We start from the raw sequence: 25577 nt of genomic DNA on the forward strand, positions 1-25577 counted from the left end.
CTTAAATATATAACACCATTACCACCACCCTATCCACTTCCCAGTTTTATCAATATAAAATTTGTGGTTTACTCAGTAATTCCAGCAGAATTTGAACAGGAAGTATTAAAAAAATTTGGTGATTAAAACAGCCGGAAGGGCCCCAAAATCTCTTAAAGTCTTAAAAGTTAATGAACTTATTATAAGAGAGGACTTATTTGCTTTACTGTTCCTAAATAAGCCTTGAAAACATACAGCAAGAACAGCTGATAGATGTTTGGGTGTTTAATTTCTGAGATGCAATTTTTATTACCACATAACTCACCCCTTTATCTCATTAAAAATTCATTCCTGCTGTTCTCTGTGTGCCATCTAATGTTATTGTGAGATATTTCATGTCATAAGTTACTCTCATGGCAAAAGGCAGTCTTGTTCATAATCTGAAAGTAAAAGAAGAATTTCTATGTTAATTTATTGACTTAGCTAATTTTTTTAAGACATAGAAAGGTGTGAGCTTGTTAGAGAAAATTGAATCCCCTACACTATCTAGAAAGTTATATAGCAATGTTTGTAATGTAATTAAAAAATAGAAAGCATTGGGAGCCTAGATTTTTGGCACAGCAAATCCTGAAAGAAATTTCAGTCATGACCTATATGAAAACAAAACTTCATATTTATCAGCTGTTATACCTCTAGAGAAGGAAAAGCAGGATTTTTTATGGTTTTTTTTTTCTTTCCTGAGGACATTATAACTTGAATTACAAAAATTTTCCTCAAGAATATTTGAAAGGGTAATGAGAAAACAGTTCTATTTAAATATAAGCAAAAAACTGATGTAAAATTAATTGACCAGCCTTGATTTTCCTTGCAAGAAGGCAACAGCAATGATATTGGCTGCACATTTTCTCTGGTATGACAGGCTATGTGAGTCACTTATGCCACTAATGCCTCAGAATGCCTGAGTGCTACCTAGAACAGAGGCTAAACAGAGTTAAAAGAAAAAAGAAGATATTTATTAAAGGCCTTCAATAGATATACCTTGGGCAGTGCAAAAGCCTCACAGAGGATGGATGGCATCCTCTGTCATCCAGATGGATGACTATTGTGAGCTTCTCAGACAGATATAAGTTTGGTCTCTTTGCATATCAGAGGTTAATTGTCCAATTATAGCTTCAGGAAATGAAGTCATATTCTCCCGGTTTGCTGTTCATCCGATAAACTTTGGTTTATACTTTCCAGGGCCTGAGGCAGAAGGTGTCATTGGTTCTCAGGCCTGTATGGATTGTTATGTCTGACTAAAATGAAGAGAGCTTACTAATACTCTAGATGGAGTTCAGAGTTGTACACTAATGCAATACAGGATCTGAAAAAACATAAAAGCTAAAAACTTTAGGCATCACCATGGGTACTGAAAACCCTGGCTGTCCCGGCCTGGCCCCCCTGAGGCTCTTGTCACCTTTCCTCAGCCCAGGCTCCACCTCAGTCTCAGAACTGACAAGCTCTGCCCCAGCAATGCTGCCTCAAGGACCTTGTCTGGCTCCCCACAGCCCTGCCCTGCTGGTCAATGGGCCCCACTGACCTGGGCCTCTCCACAGGTGTCCCCATTCCTGGGGGGGTGCCCAAAGCCCAGGGCTGCCCATGGTGCCCTTTGCTCCTAGTTAGGGCAGTAAGAGCACTCAGCTCCAGCCAAGCCACTCATCCATGACCTGGGCAAAACAGATGCATCAATGGTTTCTAAAGTTAATCTTTCATTTTTGTGAGAAACAAGACAATTGTTTGGTAAAATTAAACTGGAATATTCTGTGCTGTTAATTTTTTCTCTGCAGCATGTTAGAGATGATGAAGATGTGTCCTTATCTGGAGGCTTCTCAGTGGTGCCAAAGATAGCATTTTGTTTCTGGAGATGGGTCATAGCAGACAGAGGTCAACTACAGTGGTCATGGAAGGAAGATAGAAGACAAAGGAGAAGGAACTGGTGAATAGAATGGTAGGAAATGGAGGGTATTTCCTGCTGTTTCTGGTCTATTTCCTAGAACACAATTAGACCATCTATTTCTGTGAAGGGTTGCTCTACTTTGCCTTGACCTCCCCTTCAGCGGGCGCACTGAAGGATGCCAGATGTTTTTCTACTCCAGGCAATTTGCTGCCTTACTTTTGGCATCTGCCCAGAGCTGCCCTGTTTTTCTGGCAAAATGTTCCCATTTTCTCTTCTTTTCAATGCATTCACAAAAGGTCACTGCAAATACACAATGCTTCTCTCTGTGAGAAGCTCTCTTTAAGGGGCTGTCTACTGAAAATCCTGAAAAGAGATAAGCAGTTACTCATTCATCCTGGATGCATAAGTAAGGACTAATCATTGAAAAACTCCCACCATATTGTATCAACAGTAGCATGGTAAAGTAAAAGAAAAGGCCTTGCCTCAAAAATGTTCTCTACATTGTGCAGGGAAGAAGATAAATATTTGACTGATCAGTGAAAGAGGTTGCAAGCTCCAAATCTCTGTTACAGCTGGGAAGGCCGATTATTCTGGGTTTGTAATTTTGGAGGTGTGGGTGTAGCTGTGCTGTTACTGGGCACAGCGCCTGGAGTCCTTCATGGGCATTAGGAAGGCACTTGGGCTAAGAATGTCCTGGCATGTACATGATGCAGCTGGATAACTGAATCTAGTAACTGTGCAAAGGTTTTGTTCATGTTTCATTTCTTCCTTATGCAGCCACAAAATCCTGTGTAAATAAACAATAGTGTTTCCTGCTTTAAACAGGGCAGGAAGCTTCCTCAGTAAGAACTCAGATCAGCAGTTCAGCAAGTGAGACAAGAGGAAGTACCAGGAGGGTGCTGTTGGAGCTGGGGGTGGCAGTGGAGCAGGCAGGAAGACAGGATGCAGCCCCACAGTGTTGGGGGGATAGGGGACAGCAGGGAGCAGTGGCAGCAGCCAGGGGCACCCAGCAGGACCACTACACAAGGATAATGATGCCAGTCCAGGATGGGTCACAGCTGAGTGCAGGGACATGCATGACCAGACACAAGAGCAGAGGGTTACCTGCAGGAGAGCTCAAGCCAGACTTTATTCAGAACATGATGCAGTTCCAGGAGAAGCTGGGACAGTGTCCTGTGGGGCTTCTCACACTTTCTGCTCTGCAGCTGTGCACCCAGCAACTTGGAAGCACAACTGTGCTTTGTCAGAGCAGTCATGAGCGCACATGCACATACCTAGAGAGGGGATGGATGTGTGGAAGGAGGTTGCAGAATCTGGTAGTGCACTGGGGGTCAACAGTGACTGCCAGTGCTCATGCAGACATTGTGCTTTAGCAATGACTAAGGTGGCATGCAAGGGGTCCATTTGTGAACATATTAACAAGCCGATATTGACAAAGATAATATAATTATTTTTGTAAATGTTTGGAATTCTCCAGGATGGATTTTTCAATGGTCTGAACTTCCTGTGCAGTCTCACAGACGGTAGAAGACTGGCAGTGTCAGGAGATAAAAAGAGTAATTTGAGGAATACTAAGAAGGAAATTAAACTTAGAAATAAACCTTGACAATGGTTTTCATGTCGTCAATGTATAAATTAAATACACCATGAAGTAGGAATAGTTAATTAAATCCTCTTAGAATTATTGCCAATTAGTTCTTTTTTAAAAACTGATGACAGCCATTAAAGTATGTTGTTGTGAAAGGAATTCTGCTCAACAGATCTAAAGCAGTGTTTTCTGTTCCATGTAGAGGCAAATTGTGATTTTTCGGAGTATAAATCATAGGGGGGTGGTAGTTTCACTCCTTGTCTACATCTTCTGTATCCTTTTTTGGATAGTTTGGCCAGTTGACAATAAAATGCTTTTCTCACTACTTGATTTATGTCTATGACTTGAAACATTTGTCCTACGTGCAACAAATTCTTCTGCATTTACAATACATGACACTGGTTTATAAAAAATTTGCTGAGTGCCAGCACAACATATTCATTCTCAAATCCAGTAATTCTGTACGTTGTTAAAGAACTTTCTTAGAAATATTTATGCATTATGAGGCTTTCAAATGCTTTCTTGTAAAGAATATGCAAAGAACAACCTACAGGCTTAATTTTGTGTGGAGGGATGATATATTTGCAGAGGCAATTTAATCAAATATATATGATAGATAATGCAATTGCATTCCTAAAAAAAATAAAAAGGAATCTTCTTTCAAGAATCCCTCTTTATTGGCTACTTCGTCTTTTTACTTACTGGTCTTCAGGTTGTTCTTTAAATCTCAGAGATATTTAAACTGAGATAATAAGCTTAGTGCCTGAATAGTTATGTTCTTTAAAAGCTATAATCAAGTTGTCTGCTTAACATAAATAGATTGTATGTAGATCTGTTTAATGTTTTACTAGTATATCATTTTTATGCAGAGTAGCTTCTTTACAGGGAATTCAGCCTGTCACTGGATGTTTAAATTTTCAGTGTCTGTTGTCATGGCAACATGAATTGACTCTGGTACCCACTGTGCTCAACATAAATTAATTTAAAGTCATAGTATCTTTCTTTTCCTTGGATTTATTGTGGTAAAAATAGCTGTATTGGAAAGACAATTAAAAATGCAATAATTCTCAGCTAATTATTAGTCTTACTTGCAGTATTTATTAAATTGATCTTAATAAATAATGTATATATGGAAAAATTTTCCTCCAGTTCTTTCTTCTTTCTTTCCTCCATGAGTGGAACCGTACTTTTCAAATATTAAAATTGACACATTTTAACCATTATTTACATTTGAATTCTCATGTTTTTAGTTATAGCTCGAGTGCTTTCATATTTTTTGAACTGACAAGTAAATTTTTAGAATTTAGGATTTTCTGTAATTTCCAGATTTTGATTATTTCTGCAGTACTGTCATGCTTCACAAAAACTGCTAACTAATGTTTTATGTTTAAATTTATCCTAATATGCTCTATCAGAAAAATCTGTAAAATGGAGCTATGTATATATAAATAAGAATTGGAGAGAGTCATGTCTTGATCCCTTGTGATTCTCATGGTTCTTAAGAGGATTAAGAAAATATATGAAATATATGTGGTATACTGTTCCAGCCAGCATAACAAAATTATTTTTTCCTCTTGATATTTGTAAAGTTAGTCATAGTCTAATCTATCCCTAGACAAAAAAAAAAAAGCTCTTGATGTATAGTATCATGTAGTGTTCCTCAGTGCAGGAGACTCTCTATGACTGTTTTGCATGACATTGACATTTTAAGAAAATTCTGTGGCTTAACCTTCCTGATAGAGGTAAGTGTTACATGTTTCATTCCATATATTTTCTACATATGTCCACTTCTCAGAGGATGCTAAAACCATTCTTTGAAAGAGTAGTGTTTCAATTTTATTTGATGTTGAGAAGATTATTTAATGATTTATAAATTGTGTGAACAAAATGCCATCCTTTCTGAAAATGCAGACATCTCAAAGAAAGTTCAGTTTGAGTAAAGTGAATGTTTTGTGGGCAATCGCAACATATTTTTTTTAATATTCATCCTGGAGTCACTAAAAAATGGACATGGTTCTGTTTGAACAATCATCTTCTGGATATTGAGTTTTACATAATGAAACATTTTACATTGCAATAAAACATGTTTTTCAGTTTCTGTTTAATTTCTGTGTGGAAAATACTGATTAACCTTTAGAGATGTAAAAGTTACTGCTGAAATTCAGATGTTACTGTCTGCTTATGTCTCTATTGCCTAGCAGTTGCAACATTGCCATATTGACACATACTGTAATGAGACATTTAAGAAAAAAGAAATCTACTGCAGCTCGCATGACTCATTTGCACCAGCCTCATACATTTGTTAATAACCCAGCAGAGAGAGCAAATCTCAATATAAGGTTTCTCTGGGGATTCGGGTTGCTGCATTTTCTACAAAAATCGTAATGGCTGCAAACCCTTCTCATTTGGATTAAATCTGCCAAACTCCGCTGTTTCTTAATGAGTATGCTGTCATTCACTGTGTTAAATCTTCTGTAATGAACTTGAAAGGACAAATACTAAGATCGCTACTTTCATCTGTCACTGACAGGACAATTACAGTTTTATAACTGACTTCATTTGTAGTCTGCTTGAATCAAATTGGGAGTGAAATACAATATTCTCATTCCTGAATTACTGAGAGAGGTTTTCTTCCCAGTTCAGTAAGTATCATAGAGTTCACAATAAAGATATAGAATCACATGGGTGTGTTCTTACACAAATGTGGATTTCAGTATCATATCAACAAATGTATTGCATAGCACAGAGCTTTATTTTCAAGTTCACCACTGACACCTGGTTGCTCAGTTAAAGAACTCAGTTTGTCTGGTCTCTCCTTTCCTGGGTGAGAGTTCCAGTTTTTTAGTGTCAGCCAGGTCTGGCAATAGGGATTTACAAGCTCCCTCAAAACACCATATAAACCATATTTCATATTATGTTGCACTACTTTTTAAAGTACCTGTCTGATCAGGGAAGTTTCTGGTGATTAAGGTGATATTTTTCTTTAAAGTGCTTATTAACCTGAAGTAATCTTTCTGTTACAAGTGTATGTAAAGGTAGTATTTCTATAAGATAAGAAATTGTAATACTGAAACACTCTTTTTATTACAGGTCTTATTTTACTAAATTACTATTTTCATACAGCCAAATTTCATTTTCAACTGCAAGGATGATTTATGTAACTCCTGGCAAATAATGTGTAGCTTATCACATACTTAACTTCACCAAGGAGATGATAAAAACAAATTAGAAATAAAATTTGTTGCCTGTTGGAAAAGCATACCATAAGCCTCCAGAAGAATTCTTTCTATAATTTCTTTTCACAAGCAGAGAGCAGAGTCCAAGGCTTTTCCAGAAATACCAAATGCTATTGTTAGGAAGATATTTTACATTTACTTTTTTAAATGGTTTGCATTTTTTCCTAAATAATCCATTCTGAATGTCTGTGCTATGACTCTAGATAAAACTCCCGTCAACCACATGTGCATTTGAATATAAGCAGCTAAATCACATAGCAGAAATCAAACTTCCATTAACAATTTTCACTTATCTGAAAAGCCAAGACTTGCCAAACCATAGTTCAGCAAGGCTTTTCTCTCTGTTTCCAGGGACTTTATAGATGTTGATGTTATATTTTCATGCTCTTAGAAAAAAAAACCAAGCCAAAACAAACCAAGCATGGTAATAAATACTGATTGTTTTGACTTATGTCAAGATTACTGAGTTTTGTAGTATTCCTAGTTTCTCCAACAGTTATTGATAATATTTAATTACTGCCTAATATTACTTCCTTCTAATATTTGAAACATATCAGCTAAAGTGAAAAGGACAATTCAAATTCAGATGTAAGACAGCTGACTTTATTTGCAACAAATAAAGTCATTTGCCTGACTATAATAGTTTCCCAAGAAATTCCTGAAATTTGTGCTTGTTTTCACACGGATCTTTCTTGGACACTTGCTGATTAATCTTTAGTCTCTCGACAAAGTTCATGATACATTCTTCTTAATCCTGAACTGCATTTTTAATCCAAAAGTCAGTAAATACAGAGACAAATAATAACACTTGCTTCTTGCTTTATGTCTGACTTTCCATAGAAAGAAAAAGAAGTCATCTTGAATTTACTATGAGTTTCCTTGGTTAGTTTGTCTGGTATGCTACAGTTACGTGAGCAGCACAGTCAGGAATGCATTCAATGCCTCAATGAGTTGAATACTCTTAGGATGGCAGTTCAAGTTCTTCCAGACTTAATTTAGAAAAAGATTTTGATCTTCTGTGAAATGAAAAATCACTGTATAAAGTATGGAACAAAAAAACCCCAAAAACAACAACAACAAAAAAACACCCCAACCCCCCCCCCCCACAAAACAAACAAACAAACAAACAAAAAACCCACAACAAACAAAAAATAATACAAAAAACAACAACAAAAAAGTCTGCAGCTGTAAAATCAATAGATGTGGGCAGGAACCAGGGAAGTCCTCATCTGTTTTAGAGTTACATGTGCAGCAATAGGTTTCCCGTGTTTGTGTTTGACTCTCTGTGCATTGAGATTCAGGGTCTCATTTGAACTTTCTCTCCACTATGTAATTAGCATTTATTTCAGGAGAATGCATTTTAATTTCTTCACTACAGGGTTAATTTTCCTCAGCGTTCTTTCTACTAACTGAACCCAATTTTCATTTACATCAAGAACTTCTTCAGCCAGTGGGTTATTTAAATTTTAAAGGGTTTTTGTACTGTCAGTATGATGGAAGAGGTCAGAGTCCAAGTGAAAAATCAAGGCTAGTGGATTTCTGGAAATCTTGTTCGTGTCTTTTAAGGTTATCATCAATAAGAACAGAAAATATTACCTCCATTTATTTTGTTTTTTCCCTCCAAATACTGAAATTTTCTAAATTTATAAGACTTCTAAAAGAAGAAGACTGCAAAGTTATTTTGAAAGCTATTAGAAACGGTTTCAGTACTTTCAAATTGAATGACATGCATTAATAAGCATAAGTTTATTTGAAGTAAAAATTTAAAAATGAAGCTTTGCTCATGTTACACATGAATTTCTGGCAGTAGGAACAGTTAATACAATGCAAATGAGTAAAAACCAGGAAAGTCCCATTTTCAGTTTCTATGATTTACTGTTTACCATTAAAATTGTGATAGGTATGTCTTATGTACTAAAGATGTGAACCTAGGCCCACCACAGAATGCAGAACTCACACTGAATTAATAACTAAATGGCAAGCACATTTTCCAAAAAGCTAGTTTCACACAGATATTTTTATCAGAGATCATATGAAGTAAATAATGCAAGATCATTTCCATAGGGAGATTGTTCCACATTCGTGCAAACCCTCTTCTCAGATTTTTCCTAGTGAGGCAGTGTGTGTTTCCCTTACAACCATATTAAAGTCTTTCTGTTTAAGTCCTTTTAAGGATTGTTTAATGCCAAAAAGCTATTGTCACTGACATTTAAAGAAAATATGAAGATTCGGTGATTTTTGTAGAAAGCCTATGAGAGGTAGATACCCATTTTTTTAATTCATATACTTTAGGAGAATAATTTGATTGGTAGGAACAGATCAGCAGACCAAACTGCTTCTGTCTTCTTTATCCCAGTTCTTTGTATGCCTATAAAGAGCTATCTCTTATGGCAGTTATAAAACTTAATAATCCAAACAAGACAATTAGTAATATTATCTATAGCTAATGCCCAGATTCTTTAATACCAGGCTTATCTATGAGTAAAATGAAGATATTGGTTTCAGTAGAGATATTACAATACAAACAGCTATAAATCATATGGAAACACACAAATATTTAGCAAACTGTTAAATTCCGTAGAGAACAGGCTCTGGAATCTTAATAGGATGTATCTGTAACGCAATTGGGTCCATGTTTATGTTGAAGCCTCTTAAGCATTAGTCCTCCATAAATAATAAAGCAGATCCATGTGAATAATTTTAAATAGTTAAAGCAGATGGGAAGAACCTGTGTGCAGCTATGCTGCAAAGCTGTAGATCAGAGCTGATAACACTAGAAAAATTACATCTGTGACACAGAAAGGTAGCATTCAGGCTATCTTCAGGTCAAGTGTCAGAACCTTTTACTGCTATTTTAAGCAGAAAAGCCTCTCTTTGCAGCAAATAGTACATGGAGGTACTTCCTTCCTGTAGGCATAGTTTGGTTAGCAGTAAAAAATTGTCACTGTGATGTAACTATGTTCAATGATTTATTTCATTTTCTAACTACCTTCTCTGACAGAAACAATTGAAATGAAATTGTATCCCAAGGACAAGTGTCCACTCTTTGGAAACATTTGCATCTCAGTGTTTATATTCATTAACTGTTTGTCTTTCTTGGCTTTCATCCAACAGCTCAGAAGACTGTTATCCTGGGACAGGAAAGTATGATAATTACATTATCCCTAAACTAAAATATTGCATGGACTCCAAAGGTAAATGTTGTGTCTGTCCTATTTTCAAGCCCAACTGCATGAGTGATCCTGTAATTCAAAGCAGCAGCCTCTGTACATCAAAATTACTATGTATGTCACACTTCACTATTACTGTGGACCCAATCCTTGTTCTACCAAACACATTGGAAATACTTTTGCCAACTTCAGAAGGACAAGAACAAAATCCAACAAGAATTTTTATCCAACAGAATAGCAAATTCTCAATCTCACTCACCTATACAGAACAAAAGCATTGCATTCTGCCAAGGATATGATTAAAAGTTGTATTATTATCTTTCCTGTTTCCACTGGGACTGAAACTGACTGTTATGTTGTCCTTGTCATGTTAAATAAACCAGCTAACACAATATTCATTGCAGATTTGGTGGTACGGAACACCACATGATCTAAGTAACAATAAATTGTTCTGACCCACTAGTCAAAAATAGTCTTTATTTGTATTATAAATTATCCTACTTATTCTAAATCTTATGCTAGTCATAAAATGCTGTACCATTAAAGATCAAGGAAAAATATTTCTAAACAGAAAAACCAGTTACACAATCTTTAACACTGATTTATTTCAGAACAGATGCACAGCTGAAGGAGGTGTTTTCCATTCAAAAATTAGGTATAAATGTCTGTTGTGGTTTAAGCCCAGCTGGCAGCTAAGCAGCACACAGTGGAATGGGGAGGAAAATTGAGATAACAAGGGTTTAAAAATTGAAATAAAGTGAAATATAAGAGTAATGCTAATTAAAAACCAACCAACCAAACAAAAAACCACCAGAAAAAACAAACACCAAGCAATGCACAATACAATTGCATGTCACCCACTGATGTCCAGCCCATCTCTGAATCTCCATCAGTGTGTTAAAAAAGGATTAGTGAAAGATGCCTCTACATGAATTAAGGAGAAAATGAGACCATGTGCTGAAGTCAATAATGCAGTCTTAATTAACAGTGAATTTGAGTTAGAGAGATTGAGGAAATAAAAAAAAAAAAAACTGGTGCAGGGAAGAGAGAGAGAGATCAGCAAAAGATAATCACCACCCATGGGTCCAGCTGCATGCTGTTGGTTCCTTTTCACCCAGGGTTTTTGGTGTTGGGGGTCTCAGAGCTGTTCTTCTGAGGGTACCACCTTTATACAGTACATGTTATGGGAATCCATGGGGTAGTGGTACATGCTGTTCCCACAATTTGAGCTAATATATATATATATGAGCAGTTGCTTCCTTTCCCACAGCTTGCCAGAGTGGGAATATTTGTCTGGATGCATTAACCCGGATGTGCTAACCAGACCTCACCTCTGCCAGGCCTGGAATTAGCACCTTCCTCTTGCAAATTCCTTATCGTAAATTTCTTCTGGTGGCTTATCTTATGCAAAGTTCTTTCTGTGGACTTTTGAGACAGGGAACTGCCCTCTTCAAGTCCTTACATGGCCTCCCTTCTGGGTAACTCCCCCATTTTGTATACTGGACACGACATTTTATGACTGGAATATCCCTTTGGCCAGTTCAGGTCACCTGTCCTAGCTGTTCTCCCTGGCTCCATGTGCAGCTAGCTCCTCACTGGCAGATAATGAGATACTGACAAGTCCTTAGCACTACTTAAACACAGCCAAAACATCAGTATGTAATTAACATTATTGTCATACTGAATCTAAAACACCAGCTACTAAGAAGAAACTAACTCTCTCCCAGATGAATCCAGGACATCATCAGCCATCAATTTCCATCTCTTGTTCTAGCTCTGATTCTCACTAAGAATCCCTTTTCACTTGCTGAAAGAAACATAAATTCCAGTGGTGAAATGCTGTAGTTATATGTTTGCAAAGATATAAACAATTGTAACAGATACACTTGCTTACTCATGCAGAGATATTTGTAAGTGCCTGAATACTCAGGCACTTACAAATGTTAAAAAATGTAATTCTGTATAGACATTTAGTATATAAGATTGTCTTAATATAGAAGGTATCCATTAGTTCATCTGAAAATTTCAGTTATGTTAGTTACTGGCATCAAAAACCTTCTGAATCTTCTGTCAATCTCCTAGGTTTTGTTCTTTTCTCCTGCTTCTCATGCTGAGCCTTTCTTTCCTCAGTAGATATCCAAAGAATCAGCCATAAATATTCCCCTTTTGCAGCATGAGCTATTTTATCCTCTTATCCAGGATGCTGATTTTGAGGGCTTCTTCTGAGATACTGTGCAGCAGATATATCTATTATTTGAAGTCTTTCCTGTGTTTAATCTGTAATATTCAATGCAAGGGGTGGTGCTGGAGCTCAAAACTACAGGTTTCTTAAACTGGAGCCAGCTTGCAGTCATTAATGCTGTTTTAGGCTTAACCTGAGATTAAACAAAGGCATACAATAATTTTAGCAATAACTGATAACCACAACAATTACAATGATGATGATAATAATGATGAAAAATTATACCTGTAAACAATGAAAACATCTATAAGGAGCATGGCGCAATTCTTGGTAATTCCTAGTTTTGTCTAAGAAGATGTAAGACAATTAAGAGCTCTCCAATATTTGGTAACAGTCCAAGAGAGCCGTTCACTTCTATTCCACCAAAGAAATACTGGCTATTATATGAGATATGCTCAGTCTTCATTAGTGCAGCTGACAGAAAGAAAAAGCCAGAGTCACTGTCCCACACAGATAAGGAGAAGAGAAGCAGAGCATCCCAAAATTATGTCATTGTAAAAGCTCTAGCAATTTTAAAGGATATTCATGAGATGGCATAGACTGTTCTGAAAACAGTCATCGGATGTCTGCTTTCATTATTAGCAATAACAATCCTTCCCGTCCCCCAAAATATGCTCCTTGAAGTTTATAAAGATATTTCTAGAGGATTCCCTTTTAGACTTGGAGTAATGATTCTGCATCTTACTTCTCAGTTACAGATTATAGTTTCTCTGTTATATATTTGTAGGCTGAATAAAGACCTGCCATTGATGGTCAGTTCCTGGCCATGTTTTGCAACAGTTTGGAAAGTACAATTTGGGTGTTATGAGAGTGAAATCCCAAGTCCCAAGGTTTGGATAAACTCTGAAATATCAATACAATTATTTAAATCAATTGAAACAGTTTCTGTTCCTCCAAGACTTCTTTCACTTTTTTTGTTTGCATTTACTTCCTTCTTCTTTAGCTTTTAACAGTTTTCTTGCTATTTCTTACTTACATGCTTACAGCATGATTCCTGCTTATACCTGCATGATTCTTAATATACCCTTTAGAGAAATGGCCTTTGGGACAGATGTTATTTTCAAAAGCTTTCCTTTATATCTATTGCTCCTGGTCTTTGAAAGCCTAAGAAAGACCCATTTAAAGAAATTGTGAAGGAAGAATATGGTAAAGATAAACCAGAGAAACTTTTTTTAATACAAAGTTTAGAGTTCCAAACACACAGCTTTAGAAAATCTGGAACCAAATTCAAACTCCTTAGTTGAAACCACATTTTGAAAACTGTGATGGACTTTCTGTGGAGCAAAATAGTATGTTATGATGATCCTTTCTGCTCCACATTTCCCTTTGAATGTTTAGCCATATCTAGTAACTTATCTGCTAGGGCAGTACATGTTAGTGAATCAGTATAAGTCTGATAAATTTCAACATCAGGTTCCTCTGCTCACACTTTGAGAATCAGTTTACATACAGAGCTCTCCAAATATTTTATTTAACTAAAATTTTTCTTCCCAATAGATTTGTAAATATAGATTGTATTTTGAGAGCTTTTGCATTTTCTTAGGAAAAAACATCCAACTTCTGCCTTTTAGCACTTTTCCCAAACCCATGGACTATAAAAGTAGATCTTTAGCCGACAGTCTCTGTCCATTAAAAATTAAATGTTGCCATCTTGTGGCACATAAAGAAATTGCGAAAACAATCAACCCACATTCTTTGCCACAACTTGTGTAATTTTGCACCACATTTTTGTGCACCTCCTTTTTTTGCCTTTTGTCTACCACGATGTGCATGCCATTTTGTTACAGCTCAAAGTCTAACCCAGTTCTACAGTTGGAAAATGTTACTTTAAAACCATAATTTAAGAAATTTTCTAAAAAAGTTTGTAATTTGTAGTTTGTAATACCTATTATGATCAAATTAAACCAGGAAATATAAAGAAATTGTTAATCTTATGGAACTAAGTTTAGTCTTTGACAATTTTAAGTTAGAAGAAATATTATGGAAAGGCTGTGTTTGGTGTTGGCATGACTGTGATAACACAAACCTTGCAGAGACATAGATTCAATACTCAGTGGAACTAATTGTTTTTGCTATTAACTGGAATTTCTAGTGCTCTTTGATTTCCAGTTTTGCATCAGAATTAACTTGATAATTTTTTTCCTCAGAAAGTTTCATGTCAGATTGGCCATCTCATCTATAGCATGATTTGACCACTGCAATTTGCAGTGCTACCTAATTGCTACCATGAAATTATTTGAAACATTTCTAGTACGTAATGAAATTGACTTTCTAGCTGTAATTTACAGACATCCCAAAATGATATGTATGTCCCACTGTGTCATAAAATTGTCAATATTTCTACCTTATACTTTTATTGTCAATTATTTTAGTCATATTCCTGCAATAATAAGGTACTTAGCAAAAGAGTAGGCAGTCAAATAATTCATGTTTCCTTAAAGGAGTGTCTGGGAACCAATGAGACTCAGACATACCTTATCCTAGACTAGAATATTTTTTTTCAATAGTAAATTTATGGAAGAATATCATGTGGAGGATTACCTATGGAATAGTTGCAAGAGGAGTACAGAAAGCCTGGCCCTTCTGGGGACAGACTTGTGACACTCTTTGTCTATGCATTTCCATCTTTTTAATCTTGTAGAACAGATAAGCTCTGCATAATGTTCAATCTTTCAAAAAATCTTGAGGGAATGTTGAGACATGGGGGTAATAAATAGTCCCTCTGAGCCCTATCAATATTTTGCTATTACCAGGAACTTCCAAAAGAAAATCAGTGGAAACATTAATTCAGCCCCATGTAGGGGGAAAGTGGGGACAACATTTTCATATTTCCTTCAGTCAAATCACACTTCCCTGACAAGATCAATACATTTTATATCTCTTTCACAAGGCTCCATAAGGCTCAAGGACTCCTTTCTGTAATTTCATGGACCACTCCATCTTTGTGAAAGGCAATGGTGTTCTTGGTTTTCCTTCTCTGCAGAAACAAGCAGCAAGTTTGAATTAACCGTTGTGTGTTTCATGATCTGAACATGAAACATACAATGGTTAATTCGAGGATTATTTCAGGTCTTTGTTTTCACAATAACTGAACTGCATAAATGCTTCCTGGTACAATGACATAGATACTTATATGTCATTATACAATGAAGAATGTCAATAGGTGTCACCGTGATATTTTCTGAAAAATCCCTTCACCAGGATTTCTTCTAGGAAGCTTTAGCTTCTCCCTGTTTTGCTGCTTTGGAATGTGATTTAGAGAATTGTTCACCCAGCATGTGAATTGTTTTAATTTAATGACCAATCCCAGCCAGCTGTGTCAGACTCTCTGAGTCTGTCATGAGTTTTTATTATCATTCTTGTTTAGCCTTCTGATGTATCCTATGGGTCTGAACACCCAGTGTTCCTTTTGTTTCTAGAATATGAATACTCTACTCAAAATGTACATGTTAGTCTCAATACCTAAACTGTGCAAATGGAAACTGAATAATGAAAACTTAATAGCTGGAGTATCTGCCTTGTGGTACTACAGTCACCATGGGGAAGGAAAGAATATGTTTGTCAGGATATTTTTCAAATTCAGGGTCCAATATGCAGCCATACTGAATAGTTTTGCCTTCTTTTGTTTATGCTGAAAAGAAAAATCCCATGCCTAAGAGGGTGGAAAATAGTCATGAAATGATAATCAGTGTATCATGTGGTTGAAGGAAAAAATAGGGATAATTTTGAAGATGTGAAGATTATTTGTTCTGAAAGTTTCTTTGTAAAATCCTTCAATTTTTAATTCCAAGCAATGTTTTTCATTACAAATTAGTCATTTTTTCAAAGAACCATAAAGCCGTGTAATCACCTTGAGTAACATGTCATCTGAGCTTATGCTGTGCTTAAAGCCATGTTAATCACATCTTCAATATGTCTAACAAAGGTTCGTTTAACTTAATCCTAAGGACCTTCAGTGAAGGAAACACTACAACAGTACCAGGAAATCTGTTCTGGTTCCTTACTGTCATCATTGTTCACCCATTTATCCCAGTGTTTAACCTAAATCTTTCCTGCAGCAAATGTGCTATTCACAGAACAGCTGTGAATAGTTAGAACAGTTTTTCAATTTCCTGTTAAGAAAAGTGTTTACAAATTTTATCCCCCTTTTTTTTCTTTTCCTGCAGCTGCTCAAGCTTCCCCTGTAGATCACACTGTCTTGACCTTCTAACATCTCTGAATCTTTCATCCTTATTAATCCATATCTAAACTGAAGCACGGTGCAAAAAATAGCCTCTAAATGCCCAAATACCTCACTACTGAAGTATAGAAGGAAAATACCATTTATTGTTCTCAATAAATGGTATTTATATCTAATATTTGTATATAATAAAAGGTATTTCTTTTTGTTGAACCTGTGGGGTTTTAAGTTTGTTTTTTAAATTATATTGCATGGTTTTGTTTTTCTTTTTTTTTTTAATTATCTTGCATGACTCACAGCTTTGCAAACCACTGTGAACTCACATGGTGCTCTAGGAAACTCCTACCCGCATGATTGGCTCACATTCTACATTGCGCAGCTGCCAATTTGAGCCTATACATGGGGTAGTAAATTTGGCACAACAGGATTTATAGCTGCTTTGAAATTTCATCCCTTTTTTCCTCCAAATTTCTTCAAGTATATAAGATTAGTCCATTTTCTGCTATGGTTATGAAGAATCCAGACTTTCTAGTACACCAGAAAGTGTACTAGAAAGTCTAGATTCTAGTTCTGTTACATATAATTAAAAGAAAAGAGAGACCAGAGTGTTGTCAGAAAGTTAGGAGAAACCTGAGATATATTGTCTTTGAGAATGAACAATTTTTCCCAGTATTATTGGTGCTGTAAAGGAATGAAAATTTAGAGGAGCCTCCCTATACTAATTTACAAAGCTTCCTTCCTTCCTTTCCTACTCATAACTAAACCTGCTTTTTAGCAAGAGCAAGTAGAGACTCTAAGCTCTCTTTGGTTCCCACAAATGGAGTTTTCTTTGCACTTCCAGGTTTCACTCTAATGATACTGTGAATCTCTGATTTTGTTCCCTATGAATTGAAAATGTGATACTGTACTGTTAATGGGGTAGAGGGAGCAGGAACTTTGCAGTGTGTTACAAGTATATTTGCAAGAGACCAGTTGCATTATTTCCTCATGTTTGCTACATCACGATTCAGGGTTACAAAACTGGATAACCCCTAAAAAATTTAAGTGTGGGGTACAACTTTCAATTTTGCCAAAGAAAACTGATATGTCAAAATCAATGCATCAGCCTTGTTCTAGTAACCTTTGTATTCAAAGGAGGTTGCACGAGGAAAAATTAGCTTTAAAATAGCAAATATTCTCTAAGTACACAACCAATCTGAGGACACCCTGAAAACTTCTTAGAGGTTTTTCAATAATAACAGATATCTACTGTGATATTTTTATAAATAAAGCATTAGATAACACATATCTAAAGGTATTGTATTAAACAAAACCCAAACAAAATAAAAATTCTGGAATACTGCATTAACTTGCTGAAAATAAGTCAGGAAACAATGAATTTTGGATGATACCAGAACAAGGGTATTGTTCCTGTAAGACAAAGGATCTCTCTCAGCAGAAAAGTGGATACATTTGTTCTGCATCTGCAGGCAATGAGATATCATATGGAAGAGTAAATCACTTCAATCTCCATAATGTGTTAGTATTCAATAGGAAAATATCATTACCTTCCATTTTACAAACATGTTTTTTTCATCATTCTAACTTTGCAAACATAGTCTACACTCAATAAAGACAGTAAATAATGTTCATTAGTGATCCCCTTTTTGTCCTGGTCTTCACAGTACCTTGTGGGACAAAAGCAGGTGATTAGTCGGTGGAATGATGGCTGACACAAACATTCTTGGTAGATTATGTAAAATGTGATTATTATCAAATGTTAAAAGAGTGGTTTTGTGAGTATCAGGAAATCTTATAACTGATAGTGTAAAATAAGCAATAAGACACATGAAATTGGCATGGATTATGTACTGTAGTTGATAGTTTCAGTACGAAATAGAAACATTCAATTTAATAACAACTTTTCCTATTTATGCTATCATCTTTTTGTTTTCTGTTGCAGTGTGTCGCCATTTCCTGTCTCACCTATCCCATCCCCCTCAGGTATGCCAACCTTTCCCCCTCCCCCTTTGCCCTCCTGCCTGGAAGCTGCTCATTAATCTAAACCTTCCAGCAAGGCGTCGTGTGATTGGCAGATGCCCCCCAGGCCTGGGCTCATTGGTTTGTCCTAGTGTCCACATCCCCTGAGCCTTCCCCTGCTCACACCTGGTTGGCCCTCACCTGTCCCTCCCCTCCCCCTGTCCCCGGGGCTTAAAAGGACACGAGACCATGTAGCCAGGTCGTCTGTCGGTCTGGAGCTGTTGCCAGATTCAGAAATCTACCATGCTACAATAAAACTCTGGATCTAAGCTACACGGCAGAACCTGCTCCTTTTCTCTTCACTGCTGTCTGAACCTTTTCCACCAAAGGTAAACTGAGTTCCTATTTTGCCTGGACTTGTTCTGAGCGCCCAGCTGCAGCACCCAGCCAGCCAAAGGCATCTCTGGGGTGAAAAACGCCACAGCTGCTGCCTTTGGTCCAGCAGCGAGGCCAGACGAAGCCAGGCAGGACACACCCCAGAAACATTTGGGGTCAAATATTTAATAGTTGTCTACTTTAAAGCATATGCATACAGACAGAATAAAAAGCAGTTGTGAAGTAAAAATAATCCCCATTGAAGTCAGTAGTGAATTAGACATAGTAGACAACTAGCTATGTTTTTCTACCAAAATTCTTCTAATAGAAATACGAAACTGTGATTTGTTTTGTTTTTTGAAAGAAACACTATTTTTTTGTAAAATATCTTTAAATGCATTTTGTCCTGCAAATTTCTATAAGGTATTTTTCTTTTTTTCTTCCCTAGTATCTGACAGAAATGTAGATTGAAACTAAAGCAAAGAGGAAAGACTAACTTTTAAAAGCAACTCCAGAAATGTAATGTGATCTGTTTTTTTAACTTCACAAAAAACTCCTAAATTTTTTCTTCATGTGGTGGTTTAACCTCAGCCAGAAGATACGCACCTGCACAGCTACTCACTCATTCCTTCTCTTGCCTACTGAAACAGGTAAGGGAATAGGAAGAAAAGCAAGAAAACTTGATGGATCAAGATAAAAATTATTTAACAGGTGAAGGAAAGATAAAGATAAAACAGATGTGACAGAATAGCAATCCCTCACCACCTCCCACAAGCAGACCAATGCTCATTGCCACTCTTTGAGTGATGGACACCCCAGAAACCAAAAGCATCCCCTTCTTTCTTCTGACTCTAGTGTTCTTTGCTGAGCCTGACTGTGGATGTAACAGCCTGGTCAGAGAGTGAGAAAACTAGGTAAGTTTTCCCAGAATTGGCCTGGGAGACTTTAGGGAGTAGAAGACAAACAATGATAGCTTGTTATTATAAACAACCTGGCAGGTGTTGTTTTCCTGGTCTCTGTTTTCTTGTTTTTCTCAAAGAGTATTCATAAAAAGGGTGTCTTGTTAATTAGCCAATCAGGTGAAATGTATTAACTGAATGACCAATCAAGTCCACCTGGATTGGAAACAGTATATAAAAAGGAGCACTCCAAAATAAATGGTGCATTATGCCAGTCAGTCTTCTGGTGAGTCTGTGTATTTTTTTATTCAACAGTGACACCTGATATATTAATGAGGTATTAAATATTCTTTTGGCCAGCTGGCATCAACTATCCTAGCTGTGTCCCCTCCCAGTCTCTTGCCCATTCCCAGCCTGCTCACTGAGTGAGGGGAGTGCAGAATAGAAAAAAGGTAAATCCTTGCCACTCTTCACTGTTTAAAAATGGCCAAAGCATTGGTTGTAATTAACTCTGTTTTAATGACGAGTCCAGAACAACAGATCTGAACAATCATATGCTAAAAGAAGATAATTGTTTTTAATAACATATTCCAGAATTTTGCATGTATCATCTGCAATGTATCATTGGATGTATGATATAATTGCATGTATCGTTTAATTTTTAACTTAGATATTCATGACATTGACAACTTCAGCAATTTTTTCCCTAAAGTAAGGAAAAAAGCATCTTTTCCCACCATATTTTCCTGTCTGTGACAGCTATCTTCAAATAATTTTCCTATGTGACAAGAGCTATAAACAAACACGAAAAATAACTTCTGTGTATTCTTCCTCAGTAAAGACGGTGCCATTTCTGCTATGATTCAACTCACTTACTTTTGGTAATCACATATCCTCTGAACAGAGAGAGACATATATACATAATTCTCTCCCAGGATTTTCCTGGGAAGCTGTGACAAAGCTCAGACAAATTGAGAAACAATTCTTATCTCCACTTGCTGACCCTGTTGTGGTGCACATGTGGAATGTGTTATGGAGATTTTTTACCAAAGGGTGGTTTCTTAACTGGACTCTGGTAATGGTTTTTTGGATTCATTGACCAAGTGTGTATCGGATTATCTGGCAAGGGCGATGGGTTTTTCTTAATAGGAGAGTATAGTAATAAAGCAATTGATCAGCCTTCTGCAATCATGGAGTCAATGCTCGTTATTCCCCATTCAGGGGCTTGCTGCTACAGTACTTACTCACTACCTGTATGTATAAGGTCTTCAAACACTAGTCTTTGCTAGAAAATGCTGAGGGGAAAGAGCTGATACATAATGATGTAGAGTTGAACATTGTCACCCAAGAGTATCAAAATGTCTGCTCAAATGGCCTTTAACAAATTAATGTTATAAAAAGATAAGAATGTTATAATAAGATAAGATGGAGCCTTGTGGAATACTGAAGGTATAACTGCCTACAAATACTCTTTGTTAGTGCTCTTGGAAAACGATCATATTCTTCCAGGATTACATAGGGCACTAAAATCTCATAACTCCTAAATAGCCAACAGATAGCTGTAAATTAGTGTGATACGAGACTTTACCTCTACACACAGATCAAGGCACCCAGGCAAGGAAACTAGAGTAAATGTGTAGATAAAGATCTCTAGCCTGACTTCATCACATTGCCATCAAATGAATAAAGTGGGAGATTTCAAGTAGATAGACAGGTGGGAAAGATGTCTAGGGAAAGAAAGAGGTAGTTCTGCTGCTTGTGATACCACCCTTCCGTATGCTCATCTTGACAAGGCAGACAATCAGTTCCTGAACTCTGCAGAAGGTCAAACTGCAATGTACACAGACCTTGCCAAGATTATATTTGCGTTTTCTAAATGTATTGCTTAGAATTTATTCCTAGCATTAATGTCTGTCTCTTTATAGCATAGTCATGTTCCAAAGGAATGAGTGATTCTTAGTCCTTCAGTTATTGAATTACTCCCTCTAAGAACAGATCATCATAGCTGCTTCAGTAACATGCCATCATTTTGTACTTAATGATTCACTGTTCTCTCTAAGCTTATCTTAAATCTTGAAAATATGTTATTTAACTGTAAAAATTAAAATATTTAATTTTTTGGGAGTTATAAATCTTAGGTTAGCTTCTGTTAAAACACTGCAAGGTGTATATTGTGAAATATTCACCTTATTATTCTTTTCAAAATGACCCTGGTTTTGGGTACTTTCTAGTGGGACCTCTTCTTCTGTTTCTATTTGCAGGAGTTAATTCACATAAAAGGAAGAACAGAATTAACATAAATGTATAAGTAAATATATGGCATCCTGTATTTTGCATTTTAGTTCTAAAATAAAGAAATACAAGTTGACAACAGAGATTCCTTTTTTCAAAAATTAGTATTTTTAGCAACTCAGTATTTGCTGTTTCCAAGAAAGAATATTATAAATATAAACCTGGTACTTACACTGTGTTTTACCTGGTATATTTTTATCAGCTCACAAATATTCAAGGTATATTTGCAATCTTCTGAGATCTCAAATCTAGATGTATGGAACACAAGCAGAATTCTCTGTATCTGTTTAAGCAGACTATTCAAGCCTTTTTTTTTTACTCTGTTACCAAATTCTACCACTTAGTTATGTGAGGACTGAGAAAAATGCATAGGCATTGCTTTAGAACTTTCACATACTGATTGAAAAATTTACTAATGGCCTACTTTCCTTAAGACAGAAAGAATATACACTATTTATCTACTTAAAAATATTAATTACTTTAAAAATGAATAATTTTTTCCATTTGATTGGGAAGAGAAGAAGAATTAAGTGTAGCTGTTCAAATAAAGATGACAATCTGACAGACCACAAAATTATCATCTTAACAACAGTTCCTTTTGACCACAGTCAAGAGACATGAACATAAGGATAGAAGATGAATAAATGAGACTTTCCTCACAGTTTCAGATGAAAGCGAGAGTGATAGCATAACTTGGAATGGGAGCAGAGAGGGGATTTTATAGAAAAGATATGGAATTTGGTTTTGTCCGTGCAATGCAGACGTACAGGAGGTTGATGCTGAAGTAACAAAATGAAGTGCAAGAATATGGTTGCCTAGTTCTGGACTGAAACACTGTTTATAGTGCAAGCAATTTAGCAATACATCATTTACAGTTTCCTTTTATCCAAAAACTAACTTGTCTTCCAGTGACTTAAGTAACTTCTCTTCTAATCCTGCCAGCAACCAGAAGCAATTTACATTGGTAGTAAAGGCTCCTCAATGAGTTATTGCTTAATTAAAACATGAATATCTTATTTTGCTGGAAGATTGGTAAGAAAACATAACAGCTGTGTTATATATGATAGAGATAATTCATGCTGTAGAAATAGATATATGTATGTATAAAATATTAGGAGAAAATCAAACTTATGTTTGTAACCATTCTGGCTGGGAACAGCATTCTATTCACACTATAACCAATTCCTGGAAGGCGTTAAGATAATATCAAACCTGTTACCGTATGAATGGGGAAGCCCTGGGCCATGAGCTAGGTTTGCAGTTGCTCTGACTGGGAACGGGAATTATGCACATTGTAAACGATTCCCGGACAACGAAGAGACAATACCAGATCTGAATAGGACAGACTGGAGCTATCAGAGGGGGTTTCCTCTGGCACCAGCATATGGAAGATATCATCTGGACCTTCCTGGAGATGATTAATGGAATGTCTCGAAGTTCACAAGACCATACACCTGGAGGATTAAATCTACGGTACTCAAGGAGCCAGCATCACCTACTCCATGTGAATATATCTTCTGCCTGGATACTCAGACACTTGTCTGGGTCTTGGACACTGTCTTTGTCTGTTCCTGCACATGTATGCATTCAACTTTACATGCAAGGAGACACAAAGAAATATGTGGTCATCTCTGCCTCAGGCAGAATAAACGGTATATAAGCTGGCTGCAAAGAGCACTCGGGGTGAACCTTAGGGGGAACGCTGTCACTCTGTCAGCAGGAACCCAAGGTCACCCAGTGGCTGTACCCGGGGCTGACGCCGTCTTGGCTGTCGTGGGATTTTGAAATTCTCTATTTTTTTTGTTATTTGATCTAATAAATCTCTGTTAAATTTTTTATAAATTTGGCTACAGATTTGATCATTTATAACAACTGAGTGAAAGACTCCAGATTGTGAAATTTGGAAAACTTTTATAACATCTAGTATTTGTGTTCTCCATTTTCATATTTTTTCCTCAATTTTTACTGAAATGATTGAGTATAGAAATTCTGTTTGTGAATAGACATTATTCTATTGACAAAATTAATTTCCATCAATGAAAATGCCAACATAAGAAAGTAAAGTTTCCCTTGCCACTAGGCCACCTGAAATCAGATGTCTATATGTTTGCAAAATATATGTTAATAGCAAAGTAACACCTGTCAATTGAAACAATAGATGCAAAATATCAAATGAAATAATGCCAATAGAAAATGTAAAATATTTGTTTTGCTGAATATTTTTTATCAAACATCTGATCAAAACTTTCTACAAGTTTAATTTGCCATGGAGTGTGGCGTCGTGTGTTTTAAAAGTATTTATAGAAGTTCAGTTGTAAAGTTAGTTACCCCTTTTTTAAGTTTAAGATATGGTTTTGTCCTCTGTTCCCCCCATTTACTCCCCTCACTATGGTTTCTCCCTAAGTTGTTTACCCCTTGTTTTCCTGCCAATGGCTTGTCCCTCAAGATGACTGATCCCTTGATCCTTCCCTTTATGCCCTTATAAGTTTATTTCCTCCCTCCTGGGGCCCACTTCCCCTGTCTATCATTGTAACCACCCCCCTTTATTTCAAGAATTTTCTGTGTCAATCATCCCTAACTCAATGTATGATTTCCCTCCAGAGCCTCTTCCCTCCCCTATGTGATCCTCTTTGGTCCAGCTGTGTCTCGCACTCCTCCCCTGATCTTCATTTATTGGTTACCTTATGTCCCCTCCTATCACGCCCACTCCCTTTATCAGTGCCTCCCCAAGTCCTTCCCCTCTGACACCCATCGCTGGTTCCGTCTGGGAAATAAAGTTCCTTGGCATCTACACAAGTGTCCACTTTCTCCTTCCTTTGTCTCGGGACTTCATAGCTACGCTCTGGCTTGCGCCACCCACACCGCAGACGGCACCACTACCCAGGGTTTTCTGAGGAGAACCTGGTAGTGGCAGATCTTGTGGTGCCCTCTGGTCACACACTGGGAGCGGCTAGCCAGCATTTGTCCAGCTCCCGTGGCTGCAGAGCAGATTTTCTACAAGCTTAATTTGCCATGGAGCAGCAGAAAAGTCTTTTAATAATTACGTTGCCTGGGTACTGAGGAGAAAATTATTGCTGGTCTCATGGCCTGTCCTGGGAACTATAAAGTTGAATAGGAATCTTCTCCAAAGATAGTATTTCTGTAGGTAATCTTTCAATTCTGTTAGGTAAACATAATGCTTGAAGCACACTGGATTTGACAATGAGTTCTAATTGATCTACTTTAGGATCCAAAAGAGAAATTACTTCAGAAATTTAGCCAAATTCTGACTTCATGTGTGTTTATTTAGAGCCTTATCTTTGCTAATGATGAATTCTTGGTAATACAAACAAAGTTTCACTATGTTTTTTGAACTCAGAGTATAAGTAACTTAAACTCACTAACAAACGACATAGCAACAGTCCAGAAATTCTAGCTTATCCTAAAATAATACATTAAATATGTAAGTTATATGCCTACACTACACTAATTATACACCTATTTTGAACTTCAGTCAGCTTATTATCTGTCTTGAAGATGCCATTGGCCAGAGAGTCAACTGATATAAATTAAGATAGTCATATTGATACACTCCATTGATTTATTTTACTATGGTTTATTGCCTTGAATCTTCAGGATTTTTTTAACTGATCTCAAACATAATAACATACTTCTAAAACAATATTTCAAGCAGTGGTATTGGTCTTTTTATATTTACATTCTCCACTTCTGTTGGTTGCCC

At 36.6% G+C, this 25577-nt stretch overlaps 1 long non-coding RNA gene across 1 annotated transcript; it reads left to right on the forward strand.

Moving 5' to 3' along the window:
* Positions 1-5150: 5150 nt before the first annotated feature.
* Positions 5151-24589, forward strand: LOC143692240 (uncharacterized). The gene is made up of 3 exons (XR_013180146.1): positions 5151-5245; positions 9854-9933; positions 18274-24589. It is a non-coding gene; the product is annotated as an uncharacterized LOC143692240 (long non-coding RNA).
* The last annotated feature ends 988 nt before the right edge of the window (positions 24590-25577 follow it).

This window comes from Agelaius phoeniceus, chromosome Z, assembly GCF_051311805.1.
Source record: "Agelaius phoeniceus isolate bAgePho1 chromosome Z, bAgePho1.hap1, whole genome shotgun sequence".
NCBI classification, from domain to species: domain Eukaryota; kingdom Metazoa; phylum Chordata; class Aves; order Passeriformes; family Icteridae; genus Agelaius; species Agelaius phoeniceus.